Source organism: Rhinolophus hipposideros (genome assembly GCF_964194185.1).
Source record: "Rhinolophus hipposideros genome assembly, chromosome: X".
Classification (NCBI taxonomy): domain Eukaryota; kingdom Metazoa; phylum Chordata; class Mammalia; order Chiroptera; family Rhinolophidae; genus Rhinolophus; species Rhinolophus hipposideros.
The window spans coordinates 123,330,740-123,350,893 of record NC_138046.1 but is presented as its reverse complement, the minus strand read 5'-3'; the positions used below and the strand labels follow the sequence as shown (position 1 = coordinate 123,350,893).

The following is a 20,154-nucleotide window of genomic DNA, read 5'->3' as shown; positions in this document are numbered from 1 at the left end:
GCCCACCGGAAACCTCCCACAAGTTTCTGTGTAAAAACTGCTACGCTTCAGGTTTGAAAAGGAGCGAGCGTGCTGAAATGCGTTTTCCGTGCCAGACCTCGTTCTCCATCTCCCTGGATTTCCCAGTTAGCATATCAGCAGGAGGTTCACAGCTGCAAAGCGACATTTCCAAACAAGCCAAGAAAACAAGGCACGGTTTGCATCGATTATTTAAATCGTGTGTTGAGTCCGAGAAACCAGTTCCATGTGATGGCGAAGGCGGAGGCTTTCTAGGTGTTTGAGTGAGCCAACAATCTCCTTCGGGAGACATTTCGGTGCCAATAACCGGTGACCACAGAAGTTGAGTCTCTTAAGAGGCGTCCTCGTTTCACACTTCATCATGTGGGGTGTTAGGATCTGGAAGCAATGATGACCGGACCAGATTGCAACACTGAGCCGACGTGTTCTGTTTGGCTGGTGAAATCAGATCCTGTTATCAGCGTTTTTCTCTAAAGAGGAATAAACCATGTAGAAAACGCAATATAGTTAAAACGTGAGTGTGTGTGTATGTGTGTGCTATTTTCTCCTTTGCTTTTTGTATTCCTGTTAGAATAAGTAGGAAAAGCTGGAAAAGGAAGGAATTGGATGGAAACTGGAAGGAAGACGGGGTGAAAAAAAATGGAGAGAGTTGGCATAGAATGTTGTGCCTGGAGAAAAAAGAAAACCATTATTACAATAGTAATTGTGTTAATGGGTTTGGTTATGCACCTTAGTTCTGCCACTTGCTTTGGGTTAGATTTTTATTAGTGTCTACTATATATACTTTGCAATCATAAACTACTTTTAAAACACACACAAAAAGAAGGATAGAGAATTCATACTAACAGTTTGTCACCTTGTATTAAGTTGTATTTTTTGCTTCAGATATTTTGAAAATATTACAGACATAATCATCCAGCATGCTATCGCCCCCTCTCACCTTACTCTCCCTCGGTCCCAGCCGTAACTAGTCACATTTGCTTGCCTTTTCTTTTTCCCCACATGAACTTTTATCATACGCCTGATCTGTAAACTGTATATAGTATGGTTCACTATGCTTATGGTATGTAAATGCCAATTATTCTCTCTATTTTTTTGTGCTTTTTTTTCACACCAAATTATGTGTTTCGGTTTCCCTCATGCTGTACGATGAGGGTACGGATTCATTAATTTTAAGTGCAGGATAGATTTTATTTCCCATCTAGACTGCCGTATACATTCTATATTTACGCACTTTCTGACCAGTGAGTACCTGAGTTACTTCCAGTTTTTCACTATTCCACGCAATGCTGTTTTATGCAATGCTTGGGGCCCAAACCCAGAGGTTTTGGATGGCAACCGGGGTTTCAGATTTCCAGGAGTTCCCCAGGACACCCTAGTGGGCCCAGCCCCTGCTGGGCGGCCCCTCACGGCCTAGGAGTTGTTGGCTTTTACTGATCCGCATGGTACGTTTGAGTGGAATACTCTTGGCTGTTGTCAATTTCCAAAAAATTGCCAGACATTTCTTCCTAAAATGTTTATTTTTGTTCTAGAACTTGAATTAACATTACGTAGTATCTTCCCAATCCATTCTCCATATTGCCAAACCTCTCTTTTATACTTTTTTATTCCTCTGTCACTCTGCAGACTCAGCGTAACGCGGTACACACTACCTTCCTGGTTACAAATTCTCTATTTAGATTTTCCCAGTCTGGTATTTATCCTGTCCGTTCCGTTTGTTTTCTTGTTTTTGTGTTTTCTTTTAATTTTAGAGAATGTTTTTCATCTTCAATATGTCCAATTTTCTCTTTTTTAAAAATCTATCTTCATTCCATCATATCTGGCTTTTTTTTTCCAATTTCTTTTTTATTTCAATTTTCTACTTTCATTTATCCTTTTGCACATCCAAAATAGTTACTTCAAAATCTTTGTCAGTTTGGGGACACAAAGAAAAAACCGAGAGTTGTTAGATGGGTGTGGTGGGGGGGTTGGGGATAAGGGGAAAGGTGAAGGGATTTGGAAGCAGCTGGTAACCACAAGATGGCCTCAGGGTTTTTTTGAAAATTAATTTGGGGAAGGTATTCAATAATGTTGTAAAGATTTTGTTGGGTATCCGATGGACATGCGTCCTATTTGGGAGACCACCTCAGGGATACTGTGGATACCTGATCATGGCATTGTACACCAGAAGCTAAACATTAATGAATGCCAACTATAATTTTATATATATAATGTGATGGTTCAGTGTGAGGTCGGAGGGATAGTGGATGGGGAGAGGGGGGTTCACAGTGTGAGGGATATAAATGATGAACGTCTAAGTATTACCTTGTCTTGTACACCTGAAACTAATAAATAAATAAATAAAAAATCTTTGTCAGGTTTCTATATTTTCAGTTTCATGTGGACTAAACATAACCTTACAATCATTGGTTTCACTGGCTGCCCTTTTCGTATCTCTCTATGAGTAGGAATCTGTATTTGTCAGTGGATTTAGAGAAGGAGCTGTTCTTGTGCAACTTACATCTCCTAGTTTTCATTTCACAACCTGTGCCATGCCACCAGAGTCCACAGTGGGGAGGGGTGTCCTGCCCGCAGGCCCCCCATGGTGACCTTGGGAGTGGGGGCTGACCTTCACACAGCTGAGCAGGTGTGGCAGTTACTTTACCTCCTGTGTGTCTACCCAAGGTGGGGTCCCAGGCCACCCCCGTAAAATAAGCTAGAGCCACCAGGTGCCACGAGGTAGCCACCACTCGCCCAGGGCCCGGCGGGTTTCCTGTAGGTACAGAGCGCAATCCCCTCACCTGTGTCGGACACTCAGTCCTTGCTCTGTCAGGGCACACACACGTCTGGGAGCCGTGCGTGCCGATAGCAGACCTCGGCTCTAACCTATGGACATTTACAGCTTCCCTTTTCGTGTTTACCTGCATCGCTGTGTGTTTGGACAGACGAGGTCAGAGGACTGAGCCGGCTTGACGGAATCCGCGTGCTGTTTTGTTTTTGTGTGCTGCAGTAAGACGGCCGTCAGGTCTGTGAGAAAGGAGTTGTTCCAGGGCAGCTCCTGCCCTCGGCAGTGGTTCTCTCAGGAGATTAAGGAGTTCTTGTCCCTGCAGGGCCCATGTCCCCTCCCCAGCAGAGGGTGTAGTGGTTTCGTTCCTCTCATTCCTTCTCTTGCGTCACCGTACCCCCTAAGGACGGACAAAGTGCCCTGTCTGCAGCTACAGCAAGTGAAGGCTGACGTTTGCTCCCTGCTGTTTTCCGACAAGGGGTGGGATGGAGCCCGCACTGGAAGCCCCTCGCAGCTGTGAGGACGTGTGCTTGTGCTGGCGGGCTGTCTCCTGTCCATGGGGTAGGGGGACCAGAACAGCCCAGCTGCTTGTTTTGTCCTCGGCGGGAGCACAGGGCGGCCAGCCCAACCTCTGGCTTCTCTGAAAAGCCTTCTTTGGTCTGGCCATCTGCTAGCTATGGAAATGGACCATAGCACAAGCACGGCCGATCTGCTCATGAGAACGGTAACAGAAGGGAGTACTATGCAGAAAAGTGGTTTGGGTTGAGGTGCTGATGAGATCAGTAACACAAGAAGGAATGTGATGCAGAAAACTGGTTTGGTGGCATCCATCCACAGTTGTTTTTGCTGAGTCGCTACCATGAGTCCCAGACATGGATGAGGAAAGGACTCCCTGCCCTGAATGAATGTGTCATGCTTAATTGCTGAGTCAAGAGTCAGGAAGCTTGTCGGTTACATGAAATCGGACACAGGAGTATACCTCGCCCGGCCTTAATGTCCGTTCCTTTGCACATACTCAGAATGAGCATGGACTGAGCTTTTCCGCAGGGCTGAACAGTTTCTGAAAGCTTTGTGTGGCCTCCCACTGAATCCTCACTGCTTCCGCACAAAGCTGGCCCCAACGCTGATGCCTTTTATTACATGTGCAGCGTCACCCAACATGCTGCCTGGTCCAGAGAGTGACAAGGCGCCAGGCAGCCTTGCTCACGTGGTTCTGTGTTGTGTCCTGCGCTCAAACAGGGGTCATCGTTTCTGCCTTAGCAGTCAGCTCAGACTACATGAGACTTGTGAAGGCCCTGGCTCCTACGTAGCACACGCTCAGACAGAGCAGAAGTAGCGTGGAGGCCACATCTGAGAGTGTGCAGCTCTCTGGGACACGTCCATCCCATTTTTCCTCGGGACTCTTTCTCCTTGGCATGTCTCCTGCGGTCCTCATATCATGCCTGTCCTTCACACAGCTCCATGTGCCTCGTCATCTGCCTCTTTTTGTGCACATTTTATAACACGAGGTATTTGCTGACTCAAGGGCTCGGTCGAAAACCTTGAACTCTTTGAAGGAAATGTCTTTTGTTAAACCAAATGTTAAGACTTAACATCCAGGACCGAGGTAGGGTACAGGCAGGCTTGAGATGATATTCTGGCTCGTGGATATGGAGTCCAGGACACTGGTGTAAGAATGGGGGGAAATTGTGTCTCACATCTCACCGAGGACACAATGCTTGGGACAAAAATTGGGGACACAGGCGTGAAGGGTGGCCATCAGGCCACATGCCTACCGTGAGTAACAGAATGCCATCAAATTGATGCCAAGCCCCAGGCTTCGTAGCTGGAGCAGAAGTTGCATCTCTGGCCGACCCACATCTCTGGCCGGTTCCCCCAGACATAGCCACTGGCACCTGTCAGAATGTCTGCCACATCCTCATAGCTCCCGTCCTGTTATTCCCTAATATTTTCCTTCAACTTGCTTTCGAATGTAAATAACTATCTTTAAAGGTAGACTTTATATTCTGACGATTACTTTGATCCTGTTATCACTTCTCACAAACAGAAAGTTCAATTGAAATATTTTCCTAACTGTATTAACAATTCGCCTGCAACTCACGCATGTCAGGGCCCACACTTTGGGAAATAGAACCTTCCACATCTGCTGACATCACTGGTTCCTCTTCCTGACGACAGGAAATTTGTCTCATTGCAATTATCCACTTAGAGCCACATAAAAGAATAAAGCAGTGGGAAGAAAATCTGCACTTCAATGTAACTCCAAGGTGCTTTACGCTAATTATAGATGAGACCAAAAGACTTTTCCAAAGTGGGGTGGGAGGTCAGCTTGAACTATAAAATGAGAAAAACCCAATAAACCTCAAGCGTCTTTTCAAAATGAATTTTTTTTTTCTTTTTAATAGTTGATGATCAGAAAAGTGTCTTCCCTATGTTGGTGTACTGCCCCATCTCCCAAAGTCGTTGGTAGAAAGTGGCTGACTCCAGGAGACAGCCCACGGGGACAGCCCAAGGTGGTATGCATGGATTAAAACACAGTCCAGTTTGCTTTGTTTGAACCCTAGAAACATGTCCTCTGTGTTTTTTTTTTTTCTCTTCCCTTTTTCCCTTTTCCCTTTTTTTTGGTAACTCACCCTCCTCTGAACCTTGACCAATTGCAAAACTCCCACAAACAGTTCTCAAAAGAACCCTTCTGCCCAGAGCCAGAATGGGATTCCATCAACGACCCCTATCTAGGGACAGGAAAAAGTGGCAACAATCTCCAGTCACTCCACCTGCAGGGTTGGGGTCCCCATGATGGGATTTGTGCCCTTACAAGAAGACACACCAGCGAGTTTCCTCTTTTCTGCCCAAGCCCACACGTAGAACAGGTCATGTGAGCACACAGCAAGATGGCGGCCACCTCCAAGCCAAGAGAAGAGGCCTCTGGATGAAACCTACCTTGTTGGCACCTTGATCTTGGATTTCACAAGCTCCCCAACTGGGAGAAAATAAATGTCTGTTGTTTAAGCCCCCCCCAGTCTATGGCACAGCTCTATGCAGCCCTAGCAGACTTATGACATGCTCCATTAGTTTATGATATTCCACCAACAGGAAGCGATAGTCCTCTCTCTGAATTTCCTGTCTTACTGCTATTGTAACCTGCTTCCAAAGGTAATCACACATGCATATGGACTTTCGTAGGGAGAGGAGTTATTTAAGAACAGGGACCATGTGTTATGTATGTCTTAGCATTTATCACTGTCTTATTTACAGTCAGTAAACTATTTTTTTATTGCTGAGATTTGCAGTGAATGGAGTTTTGCCTTTTGTTTGTGTGGTGTGTGTTTTTTGGAGGGGGGTGGTGAGGATTTCCTCTCTTACTAAAATATTTCTGGCTGTGTGCATTTGAAATCCAAGGGAGAAACAAAGTGAGGTATATGGCATTTCAATACACATGTAAGAAAGGAGTGAAGAAGGGATCCATTTAAAAAACCATCTGTGATTAAAGTAATGAGCTCACTCAAACGTATATATCCATTTCGAAAGGCTGGCCTTCTTCTTCTCTTCCAAATATGCTCTGCGCATGCTTACCTCTGCACCCTTACCCAACACCATTTCCAAAGTTACGTCCTCCCTTCTCCCCATTTTCCATTGAATTCCATCATTTTAAGAATGGGGACGATTCATATCTCATATCTCTTTGAGAACACAATGCTTGGAGACCTGCTTCCTGGAAGAAAGTTTCTGAGCTCATACTCCAGGCACTAGAGATCCCGTTGTTTTCTCTTTTCATTGGAGTAAACAATAGTAAATGAGCCTCAAGCGTGCTCCTAGGTGGATCCTTACTGGATACTCATGCATTGTACGTTTTGTAGATTCTACTAGTTTGCTGTTGAGCTAATTCAGAGCCTCAGCTACACCTCTGTCTATCCCTGGAATCCCCATCCAACTGGGTACTGAGCCCTGTTTAGGGTCAATAGTTCCCTGTTGATGTTTGACTCATTAACTTGGTCTTGGGATAATTTGGTTCCTTCTTATCAGATATGCCTTCCAACATTTTTATTAAAGTATTTTGACGTGTTCATGGTGCAGATTGCACATAAGAAGTAATCGGAGATCCATTCCATTCTCTTACATAGTGACTGTTTGGCATATGTCTTTGTCGGTTCCTAGAGAGGGTCATTAGGACTCTGGATCTGGTTTTCTGCACTTCCCTTGGTTTCTCTGACCTTCATCTCCCTGCTTCCGGTGCCCCACCTGACCCGAGCCAGGAATTTCCAACATAAAGACAGGCACCGGTGTTAATACTCTCATCACTGGGTCAGTCCCATGGCGAGGAAAGCAGGTGTCCTGGGCTCACTCTGTCTGGGGTACCTCAGTCCCTCTCTGAGGGAAAGACAGCAGGCTTTGCCTGGTTGGTGGTTGCCGTGGAAATCAGGACCCACCCCCATGCTGGGTGTGATGTCATAATGGGTAAGGTGGGGCTGTGGAGGGCGTGTGGGAGATGGGGAGACAGTCCGGGTGCCACCACAGCTCTACAGTTAGGCAGGGCGTGCTGCATTATATTACACTTGGCATTTTTAAGAAGCCAGTCAGCAAATTTAAGAAGAGATCATTCATAGATTTTTAACTTCAGTGAAGTCAGCGTGTGCCTTTAATCTCCGCAGAAATCTTAGGAAGATTCTCACGGTCGGGTTTGGGCATCTTGTTATTTGCATTAAAATTATAAGTAGTACTTAAGATAAAGAAAGGTATACATTTTGGGTACATGTACAAGATAAAAATCCATTTTGTGGAATCCCGTTTATCTCTACCATAGGATTCTTAGACATACCTCTTTTAATTAATATTTTACTTAATTAAATATCTTAATTAACATTTTAATTAAAAATACTTTGCCGCGGTTACTCTAGTGTTTACAATGCATCTGTGATATCTTCAAAAAATAGTAAAGCCATGTATATTATAAGAAGTGCCAACAGTATATACCCATCGCGTGGTATTAAATTTTGCTTTAGACTGTTAATTATCTTTGAAAGAAATTTAAAAACAAGAAAAGCCTTTTATATTTGCACAGAGTCACCATTCTCACCCTTCACCTTGTAAGGATTCGGGTTTCCTTCATGTATCCTTTCCATGGAGCCTGAAGAAGTTTGTCTAATATTTCTTGAAGGGCAGGTCTGCTGCAGACAAAGTTCTCAGCTCTTGTGTGTCTTAAAAAGTCTCTATTTCCCCCCCACCATATTTTTAACTTTTGTTTTTCAGTTACCATTGACATTCAGTATTATTTTATATTAGTTTCAGGTATACAGCATAGTGGTAAGTTATATAAATGTCTTCCGTCGTTTTTAATGATATTTTCACTGTATGTAGAATTGTACACTGACAAGTTGTTTTGTTTTTGGTTTTTCTTTTCAGAACTTTCTGCATACCATTCCATTACCTTCGGGCTGTTTTCACGGGGTAAGGATGTGTGTCTTAATTCACAGAAAGAGAACAAAGCTACAGAGCAGTTACCAGATTGACCCAAATTGACTCAAAATTGGAATCTGCGTCAGGTCAGCTGACTCCAACTCAAGTTCATATCAGCGAGATAGATGTCCAGTGGTCACCTGGGAGTTTGTCCTCCGGTATATTTGGGGTGTTGGGGGGGAGCGATGGACATCACATACACAGAGGGAATTTGACCAGCTTCCAAGGGGGAAAATGAGCTAAAGCCTTAACTGGCTACTTGATCACAGTAACCAAAGGGTTTTCGAAATGTCAGTGTCCCCAGAGATGTTCCCGCCTCGTTAAATGAACCCTGCACACTCGTTACACTGTGTAGGTCTCAGTGCTTTGATGGCCCCAGAAACCACAGCTGGGGACGTTTCTCCAGAACCCACCAGTCAAACGTCTGACTCACTCATTTATCTGGTTCCGTTGAAATACCTACCGGTGAGTGGAGTGACTGTAGAAGATTCTTTTCTGTATTTAACTCAGCAAACATCTAATTGGACTAGAATCATTTGGTTCCTTTCTCTATTTTTAACATCCTATGTATACATCTTTAAAAACAGTCTTAAATGGAATAGGTGTTATTTGTATTGTCAATATTTGCCATGAACAGTTTTACATTCTATTTTTTTTTCCCTAAGTAAAACAGCGCTGCCATTTAGTTTTAATTTTACAGGCAAATACTGACATTTCAGGTGAGAAATATGTGAAATTTATTTAAAAGCTCACAAATGAATTCCAGATTTATCAGAAAGTCAGGGTCTCGGTTTTCTTTCTCTCGTGGTTGCCATGTTAAATGCTCCCAAATTATCAAGGGTGAAAGGTAAAATTATTTAAAAATAAACTTTAAAAGACATGGGATTTAAAAAAAAAACTATAAAAAGTAAAGGCTATCAAAGGTTATGAAGCAATGTCAAAATCCTCAAAAAACAAATTATGTATTTCTTCCAGGAAAAGAAAGTGAGCGTGAAAAACACCCATTACTAGTTTCAATACTTGATTGCCCAGAAATATGTTACTCTGAATATAAAATGGAACAGGGTGTTTGTTGCAAACTGACTTTGCAATGAACTTGAAGGTCAGGACATAAGGAAACTGCTGGTTAGCAATTGGTTCTCAATGGCCAGGGTTCCAGCCAGCACTGCGACCTGGGGGCAGGCCAGGACTTCCAACTACCTGAGCTCATGGGGGCCATTCTGGTGGTCTAGAGGTAGACAATAGCCTGGCAACTCTCTCTCCTCTCAAAGCTTGTCATCATCACCACGCTCTTTGCCAAAGTCGCTCATAGGCGTTCAGATTCCGGGAAGGTAGCACAGCACCCAATATCAGATTTAAGTGAATGCAACAAACAACGCATAAAAAGTCATATAAATGAAGGCAAAAGATGACAAACTGAATTCACGTAGAAAACTTCCTATTTTTAAGCACCTGATAGGAAGTGACGTATGCCCTGTTCCAGGCCGTTACCACAAGTATGGCAGGGACAGACGAGCACATAAGGTTTGCCACAACCATTCCTTGGTTTAATAACGTTAATGGGGCAGCCACAACATGCTGGGCAGTGATGAATGCTGGGGATGAATAAACATATAGAAGACACATCCCCTGTCTGCTCCGGGAACAAGACAGGTACACACAATGATGCCCGTGCAATGTGGTCACCGTTGTGGGTTCTGTAAGCATTACTCTCTGAACATCTTAGCAGATGACTTGTTAGGTAGGTCAGCGTGACTACCACGGAGTAACTCTCATGCGATCAGTGGAAAAGAGTTTATATTTTGGAAGCGGGAATGATTTCTTTGCAAACCATTTTAATTATCCGAAACTGGAAGATGGACCCGAAGTTTTTCAGGAAGGTTATAACTCATTGTCGAGGCTTGGTGACAAGATGGACGTCTGCAGTATAAAAATATGTTTTTTTTACACCTATGTTTTTGACACAACGGAAAAAAGCACCGATACTCTACTCTCAGGACTGTGGCCTTCACTTTATCGATTTCTGGAAACAATATAATTTCAAACAAAAACTAATATTTATGGAGCATAGATGTCACTTTTACATGATATTCAGGTGACGTGCCATAGGATTTTACTTCCTCCTTTCATTCTAAAATTGTTCGTCTCTACCAGTGCCTATGATTGTATGTAATTTCTCTATTTGTGTAATATTACATAAAAATGAACTTGACTAACAGACACTACTCAGAATTATTTCTCCCGCTTTGTGTAATGCAAGTGTTAAAATTTTAACCTGGAAGTTGGTCTAACTGTAATGTGTCTGTCAGGCATCGGAGGAGACTTGCTAAAATACAGGGGCTCACACACAGGCTGGTTGGAGCCTGAGAGTGTGAGTCTCTCACCGTGTCCCAGGGGGTGTGGACATGCTGGTCCATGGGCCATACCTGGAACAAGGAATGTAGTCCACTGCGTCTGTGGCATGTCGTTTAAACCATCTAGGCAGCTGGTCCTGGAATGTCCCATCACACAGCCCCGTGACACTTTCCATCTGCTCCACGCTTGGCTGGAAGAGATCAGTCAGGAGAGCCACAGAATGAAACTGCCTTTTACCCCAAATCCCATTCTCTTACACAAGTGGGTGTTGCAGGGGTTTCTCCATTTCAGAAGTCACGGGGAGCTAGGAATGGCTCACCATGTATCTCCGTGAGCTTTGCAGCTGCCACTGTAAAATCATGGCTCTGAAGTTAACAAGAGTCCCGGAAATGGGTTGGAATGGTTCGTCGCGTGTGTCGTTTAGTTTTGCTGGAATGGCGGCATGTGCTACTAGTCCTAGGGAGAGAGGATGGGCGCAGACTATTCTCATCTAGTTAAATGTGGGCACAATGATCATGGTGAATGACCTGCATCCCAGGCTTGTTTTTCTAACAGGATGATCGCTGCCGTAATAGTAACTACAACTTATTGAGTGCTTGCCACTTGTCATTTGCTTTGCACTTGGGTCAAACCCTAGCAACGACCTTAACATGTAGGGGTGACTGTATCCCCGCTTTGCTGCGAGGAAACGAACTCTAGAGAGATTAATTCGTTTGCTCTTGATAGCGTGCATTGCTAGTGACGTGGAAGCGAAGATCCAAGCCCACACACGTGTTTCTTTTCCTCTGTATCTGGCGGCGGCTCAGCCCCTCACGCCCCCTTGTGCCAATGCACGGCTCTCACTTCCTGGAGGGAAATGGATTTTCAGTCTTGTTCCTCTTGAGGAAGTCTCCATTTCCCTGAGCTTCCCCATGGTTCATTTCAGCTGACTTGGGAGGGCCTGGTAGCCCCCATATCTCTCTTGTTCGAAAGTTCCTGACCTCAGTGGGGCCCCAGAGAGTCCAAAGATCGCCTCCATCCCTCTGTCTAAAGGCCATTCCTACTGTCCTACAGCCATTTCCTACACAAATACTTTTTCTTTTGGAGGAAGACAGAGATGGCCGCTGGCAAGAGTTCCATGGGAGAAAAGGATGCCTAAATCTATCTTGAAGTCTCATCTGCTTCCTGGGAAAAGACATTCACCTGCCCACCAGCAGGTAACGTTCAAAACATCCCTTCATCCTACTGGTCTCTGTTAAAATTCATCCCCCCGTGCATGGGGAGGCACTTGTCTCATTGTGCGTTTCTGTCACTCTGGGGTGAAAGCTATAATGTTTGCATTCTCTGGGATTTGCTTCGACATTTAAAAGCAAATTAGGAATTCAAAAAAAAAAAAACTTTCTGAAGCCCCCTTGTCTTGGAAGAAATGCTTTGATTTCGAGACCAATATTTCTTCTCTGAACCGAAGGAGAGTTCTTTCAGCTTTGCCACTCAAAGCCACAAATTTCACTCTGATCTTTGCAGGGTTTTTTGTGCCCATCGTCTTGTGGGGCCATAACCTTCAACCCAAGACTGCAGAAAAAGAAGTACCAGGAAGGTAAAAGGCATCCGATATTATTGCAAGAAAATTAAAAGAGGGTACATTGCATATGGTTGGAAATAATAGGACAACATGAAACGAGATGCTTTTGGTTGTGATTATTCCGAAAATCAGCAGCTGACAGACGTTGTTCCATGTACCCTTGCCGCTGTAGAGTTTCCCTCAGGAAGCTAGTCTTACCAAAGATATTTGGGTTTCTGTAACTGTCTGAAGTCAAAAAGAGAAGGGATTTATCCGATAAAATGTCACCAGAGTTTTGTAGGCCTGAATGAGGGTCTTGAAACACTTTGGAGGTGTTGATACGACAAATGAAGTTTTGTTTTGGTTTTGTTTTCCATTCTCTTTTATTAAGATTTTCTTATTTGGATATAATCTCCCAAATGGAAGATGAATCCCTTATTTTCTCTCTTTGAATTGCTGCTAAAGGAAAGTATCATTTAAAAAAGAAAAAAACAACTAATGTGTTTTCTAGACGTTCTTATAGTCCCAAGCTAGGGAAACTCAGATAATTTATATTAATAGCATAAACCTTGACAATGTTGTTTTTTCCCCCCCAAAAAGGCATTTTTTAACTGAAGTTATGAGTGATAGAAAACAGAGATGTTTTGCTAAAATGGACAGGAAAATTACATGCACACTTGAATTCACACGGATGTGTTTGCAGAATGTTTAACCTGAGGCCGCCTGGAGGGGCCAGGAGCCACAAACATTGTCGTTTCACAGAGTTATCCTAGAGGAAACTGCTGTTACAAGTGTGACTTGTAACACTCCTCGAATACCTTTGTGAGCTACGGCACACAGACATCTGAGGGAGCAAACAGACCCCAGAACACCAGCCGCTCGTGAAATCTCCACACAAGCATTTTTAACTCGCTCGAGATTTATGGTTCCTGAAACGAAAGACAGGAACACAAATCTCGTGACTCCAGTTCCTTGCACAAAACAATAGCCCCAAAGGTGCAGGCTTTGAGTGTTGAAAGCATTCGCATCTGGGGAAGTGTGAAAAGTCGCTTAGCACTCCCCATTCTACTGGCGGCCGGAGGATGCTTCCGGCTGCTCCAGGTAAGGACAGGACCAGGAATGAAACCGGCAGGCGTAGGAAGACACTGCCTCTTGTTGGAAAGTCTCCATTCTTTCTACACCAGGAAATGGATACTGCTCGTGTCTGTTGTTATGGACTGTGTGTCTCCTCGTGGGTATTCTCTTAAGAGTAAAGAATTCTGAGCTCTTGAAGTCTCCCAGAATACTACACTTAAGTGAAGGATGAAATAAGCACTTCTCCATTACGCCATCTCAGCATTACCCATATTTTAGATGAAAAAGTCCATAGTCATAACGTCCTAAAGAAAGAGCCAAGACGCAAAGAACATCATGGAGACTATCTCCCGTTGTCCAAAAATACAGTGAGAGAGAGGTTCGTGGTGTCACTCCTGGTTTGTGGGAAGCATAGAAGCTGTTCAGCCCAGCCCGGGACGAATTGAGCAGCCGTGTTGAAGGTCCTTCTCATGTTCACGGTCAGTTTCTGGGATAACGAACTTGGTCGGCGAGCACGGGGTGTGACTGAGGTAGGGCTTTCATGCGCAGTCGGGTCACAACTCAGAAAAGGAAGCGATTCCCTGACTTGTTACTTTTCAAAGTAACAGGCCCCACTGCACAGAATGGAGCCGGGGGTGGGAATAGTGATGCAGTGAGCAGGGCCAGGTGGACAGATGACCCACCTTGACACAGGTCAGTGTTGTATTTTAGGCTTCATTGATGTGTCGGCACCCGACAGTCTCAGCGAGTGGACGGAACCAGCGGTGAGGAAAGTGAAGTCCTCGTGGAGTGCCCCTCGTGTGAGGACCACCCGCTCTGGTGGGCAACCCGTGCGTGACTTCCCAGGAATGAGGTTTGACTTCTAACCCGATGGCCTCTGGACTCGAGAGACAACCGGTCACTTGCTAGCTGGGAGAAGAACCGTGTCCTCCACTTTTGCTTTCCAAACTGAAATTCTGAAACGCGTGCCGTAGTTACCCTTCTGGTTCTCCCCAAGGGCTGCCGGAACGGACAGCCCTTCTGTGACATTGTTGTCCACCTGAGGGGACTAGTGGCGGCATTTCAGAAGCCTGAGGAGAATGAGGCCGTGCTTGACTTCGAATCCTCTTGGCCAAACAGTCTCTGCTCACTTACCATCTAAGACCCAGGGCTTCAAGGAGACACGAGCTTCTGTGTTTCTTTGCAGGACAGAAGAAGAAACCATTCTGGACAAAGTGTCATGTAGCATGGTCATTTATCACCAAATAGCATGACATCCACTCTTTACACTGAGCGGACAGAAATTCACTTCTAATATTCTTAAAACCCATTCAGGAATACAAATGAGAAACGCAGTGGTCATTTGTTTTATTCAAACCCATTTTCTGGCCCTAGTCTTTCTGCTTCCCCTCGGACGAGGGGAGTAAATGATGCATTTTTCCCTGTGGAGACAGGTAATTGGCACCAAGGATTTGGGGCCAGAATTCCTCAAACATGTAAGTCATGTTGATTCCATTTCTGAAAAATCAGTAATGACATTGAACAGTTAAAGCAAGTTGTATATGTATAATTGAACTTGGAGTCTGTCACTGGAAGCCAAGTGTGAATTACTTATTTTTTTTCATATTTTGTTGGCTAACATATTGTATGTGAACCTTTTACATAAAACTTGGACGACCCATGGAATGAAGCTTACACGTTACGTTACCGTTCACCATATGTAAATAAGCACATCCTGAAACATGTATCATTCAAAGTAGACTAGAAATGCAGGATACTTCCCAGCTTGTACACTTGGCACGGAGCACCCCAGAAATTTTGCAGCCGCTGTTCAGAAGTCCAGGCACCCCAGGCGTTATGCAGGTGCCAACGGGAGACTCCCACACAGCTTGAGAAGCCAGAATATTATGGGACAGCTTCCTGGTTAAGGTAAGTTTCACGGCACTTCGTCTTACAAAGTAATCTGCTGTCATCTTGTAAAATGTTTACCCTCATTTCTTGTGCTTTGTTTCTCCTGTTTTAGAGACTGACTTTTGTGTCTGATGGCCTGGTTTGTCAGATGACAAATCTCTTAGAAAGCAAGGTCCACCACTAAAGTCAATGCATCGGAAAATTTGGTCAGGAGGAACTCAAGATCAACGTATCAGTCACACAGAGATAGACAATTTTTAGGTTTATTTTTTATTTATCTCAATCCTTATCGCACTTTCTCTTTGATTTTTTGGTCACTTTTTATTTTGATATATTTTGAAGGATACAGAAAATGTCTAAGTATAGTTCAAAATTAACTGGAAACATTTACCCAGAATCCAGATATGTTAAAAGTTTTCCACATTGGATTGCTGTATCCTGTCTGTCTGTTTGTCTGTCTGTCTGTCTGTCTGTCTATCTATCTATCTATCTTTCTATCTATCTTCTATCATCTGTTATCTGTCTATGTATTAATTTATCTAGTTATCTGTTACCTATCTATCTACCTACCTACCTATTCTCTCCCATGTGTTTTCATGCACGCACACACACAACACATATACATACACCATTGTACACAAAATACATACACAATTTTTGATATCAGATATCACATCCACATAGCCCTAAATGTTTTGGTGCGTATTTCCAGAGGGTAAAGACTGCATACACCTGGCTCAGTTAGGGGAAGTGGGCACAGTGGTATAAGACCGTCACCTGACTCGCAGCCCTAGTCAGCCTCGGCCCATTGTCTCTCTCATTTTCTTTCTATCTGTTTCTCCTTTTCCAGGATCCAGTCACCACCACGTACTGGTTACGTGTGTTTCATTGCCTTCCATCTGGACTAGTCCTCGCACCTCTTGTTGTATGTTAGGATATTGGTTTGGCCACGTCAGTGAGATTATGTTGTTGAATGCCCTTCAACGCGTGTTTATCTGAGTCCCCATGACTCCGTTTATTTGTTTGGGGCAAGAAAGCCACCTCAGGAACGCTGTGTGCTCGCCAGAACCTCACATCAGGAAGCCTGCATGGCAGGCGTCCCTTTCTCCTGTTTTCAGTGATGTGAAACTCCGTCACTTGGTTCGGTGGTATTTCCATGCTGTTTTCTGCCATACAGTTACAGATTTTCCCTATGCAAGTTATAAGAAATGTGTGACATTAATAAGAAACCAGTGAGCTGGTTGGAGGCTATGTTTCTGTCATCTTTACCATCAAACGCGTTTGGCAGCCAGTAGCTATTGATGGCGATGGGATGGCTGCAAAATGGTGACTGTCTCACTCCATTCCTTGAACAGTTATTAGCTGGCTGAAGAAGGTCATTCCGTTGTGCTCCACTATGTTTTTCACCACCCAGATGAGCTCGCGGATGACGCATAGTTTTGAAGTGAGCCCTTCCAAACGGGCACCTGTGGCCTTCTGACACGTTCCCAGCTGCTCCCCATATTTCCAACCCCACAAGCAAGAAGCTTCTGGCTCTACCTGTGTTGTTTGCGAGTTGTAATGGCTTCCCCTCAGCCCACTGAAGTAGCGTGGTATTGATATAAGGCAGCCAGTCAGAAAAAGAAAAAACCAAGTTAAATTTCTCCCCTTGTAATGGGTTCAGCTGCAAAGGTAAATATCTGGATAACTACGTGGTGGGAAGGAGCTGGAAGGTGAGTAATTCACACTGCCCAGTGAAATCGAGAAATGCCGCTCAACAAACGTTAATTGAGCATCAAGACAAAGCGGTTTGCCATAAGACATCTTCATGAGGTACTGAATGATGCCTTATCTAAATTCTCATGTCCTGAAAGCTGGACTGAAGAAACGTTTAATGAAGCTTTTCATACCAGGCAGAGCTGGCACGTCTTGTCAGACAACACTGTACGGTAAATTAAGGACAGCCAATCATTAGCGAAGGAGTGTGTGTCTGTGTGTTTCAGATAAATTCTTTGCGTTGCTGGCAGTTGACTTACAGACCAAACACATATGTTCTCTTCCTCTAAGTCGACTTACGAAAACCCAAGTATCATTGATAAGGCTGGCCGCACTTCAGAGCTAGCCAGTGAAGCCTTGCTAAAGGGGAAAGAAATTGTAGTCCTATCCATTTTTCCCTTTCTCCTCTTCCGAGGCAATCAAATAAAGGTGTTCTTAATATTTAGAGGAAGGAGGGGTTGCTCCTTAGCTGTATCCCCATTGTACACTGAATCCACTTCTATTAAACCACCTACCATATGTTTCCATAATCATTTCTGCCTTTTTTATTGAATTAAGTGCTCCTTGGTGACTGGGGGCATAATAATACTACTTGTGGTGAATTAACGTCCCTCTAGATTTCAGGTCTCCCGTAGACATTATTTTAGTCTCATAAAAATGCTCCACGGTAGGTTTTGTCATTTCCATTTTGTTAGTAAGACAGGCTCAAAGAGCCCCAGTTGCCTGCTCAACATCATATCAAAAATTAGTGGTGACTTTCAGACTTGAAACGAGTTCTGCCAAAAGTCACCATCGGAGACATTTAAACAACCATCATGGATCACATATATTAATCTTAGTATTTCCAGGAACTGACCTATGCTTAATCTATAACTAATGCCCTTTCAACCAATATCTAATAAATAACTAGTGAATTATTTCCAAGAGAAATATAGCGAGAGATGGGACACAGTGATTTCTATTTACTGATGATGGATTTAGTCAAGGAGATTTTGTGAAGTTTTACGGTCAGAGGTGTCGTATAGCGAAGATATCAGTTACCTGTTGCTGCATAACAAATTATCCCCAAATGTAATGGCTGGAAACAAGTGCATGTCTGTGGGTCAGGAATTGTGGCACAGCAGAGCTGGGTCCCCTGGCCCAGGGTTTGTCATGAGGCTGCAGTCACCTGGGATACAGTCTCAAGCCTAGCTGGCCTCTCTCCCAGGCTCTCATGGTTACCGGAAGGGTGTCGGGATTTAGTTCCCATGTGCTGTTGGCCAAAAGGCCTTTGTTTTTGCTGGCTCTTGGCCAGAAGCTGCCCTCAGTTCCTCGTCTACCTGGGGCCGCTCAGAAATGACGTCATTAAAACAAGCTAGTGAGAAGAACCCGAAAGAGAAGACCAACAAAATACAAGTCATGATGTTTTGTAACTTAATCTCAGATCTGTTGTCCTAACAGTTGGCACTATTCTCTTCCTTGGAACGAAGGCACTACTTCCAACCACATCAGTAGGAGGGATCTGCACGAGGCGTGAAGATAAGGAAATGGGGATCCCCAGCCGGGGCGCAGGGGGAGGGGAAGTGTTCTCTCCAAAGGGTGCCTACAATGTTGAGTAAACAAGGAAGGATGTGAACATTCTGTCTAGATTAGGAAAATTACAATTTACCATGTATGAAAGGGTTGAGTGAATTTTTTCCAGAGATTGTAATTGCAAGTGACTTCCAAATTTGCAACATTAAAAGTTGTCTTCTAGGCAGACTTATATCAATACCATTAGATAATATGCAAGCGTATTCCTTGCAAGCAAGAGCTTTTTTTAGACATTTACTATAAATGCATATACTGGGGTGCCAAAAAATTGTATACACGTGACTTGTGTTCATCTCTTGTTATCAATATATATTGAGCATTACAATTTTAATAGTTTTTCCTTTTAAAAAATGTATATACATTTTTGTCACCCTCTGTATATTAATAAATAATATTAATTACTATAATACATACTATTATATAGTATGTATTATATATTATACATAATATATATTATGTATTACATATCCTATATCATTTAATTATATATTATATATTTATTATGTATTACGTATTACGTATTACGTATTATTACATATTATATATTATATATTATGTATTACATATCATATATCATTTAATTATATATTATATATATATATATATATATATATATATATATATACACACTCTTCAGAGCACTGGGCGTTACACAAATTAAGTAAGCATTGTGATTATTTCCTGTCACTACTGACATGTGAAAAGTGTGAAGCAGCTGGCAGTACACATTCTGCTTTGCAATCTTTAAAAAACTTTACAATGGGATTGATAGATGAGTTAATACAGAATTGTACACCTGAAATCTAGGTAATTTTACTGACAAATGTCCCCCCAATAAATAAAAAATAAATTAAAAACTTTAAATAAGTGTGAGGTAAAAGTGCGTGTGTGTATGGAATATAAAGTGAAAAAAATAAACTGCCTGGGTTTGTTTTTCAACGACGTTACACAATTCAAACCTTATCTTCACCTGTGAGAAATCCCTTTCCATGAGCAACAAGGCATATTGGTCTAGAAAGTGTTAAAATATGTCCCGCTGAGGTTTTCACTAAGATCGGCCTAGAACCCAAACACGTGATAACAGAACCCAGGCTTATAAAGTCCATTTGGGAATATGCTGACGTTGGGACATGTCACAGAGACGGAGCCTCACCATCTTTTGTCGTTTATACTTACGCGCCACTGGTGTATGCGTTACTATATATTATTAAATTTCATTTTAAATGGAAAATGATCCTATTTTAGCTCAGTAGTTTAAATGCTATTAATACTAATGTTGTCCTTCTACTCTGTCTTCCACTTCCGTTTGAATCTTGACTTTCATTTCTGCACGGTTGGGGAAGACTCTTTGGTGGCATGCGTTATTGTAAATGTGTGATGATGACCAACCAATGCATGTCTGACTTGATTGAGTTTCGGGATTTGTTTGAATGTGCATTCCTAATACATGAGGAATTCATGACAATTAACACACCCGTGTGATGTGGCGACGGGACTCAGGCCAGCAGGATTTTTCAGCGTTTTGGTCTACCCTCTCTCTTTTCTTTGTTAGGGTCTCCTCACCTCCGAAGCACATCCAAGGGTCCATCCCAGGAGGAATGCCTGGAGCTTCTGCTGTGTAATTTGTACTTCTGGTTCACGCTCAGAAAGCCGGTATAAATGCGCTACAATGAATGACTGATTCATAAAGAGACGTTGCAAACCAGTTGTTTAAAACTCGTGAATTCCAACA

The 20,154-nt window shown here is 43.2% G+C and overlaps 1 long non-coding RNA gene across 1 annotated transcript in view; it reads left to right on the top strand.

The window, feature by feature from the left end:
- The window catches only part of LOC308494318, a 53,074-nt gene extending 34,411 nt beyond the window's left edge, over positions 1 to 18,663 (top strand). The window contains exon 3 of the long non-coding RNA XR_013992909.1: positions 8,183 to 18,663. This is a non-coding gene — a long non-coding RNA (uncharacterized lncRNA). The remainder of the gene's footprint in view (positions 1 to 8,182) is intronic.
- The last annotated feature ends 1,491 nt before the right edge of the window (positions 18,664 to 20,154 follow it).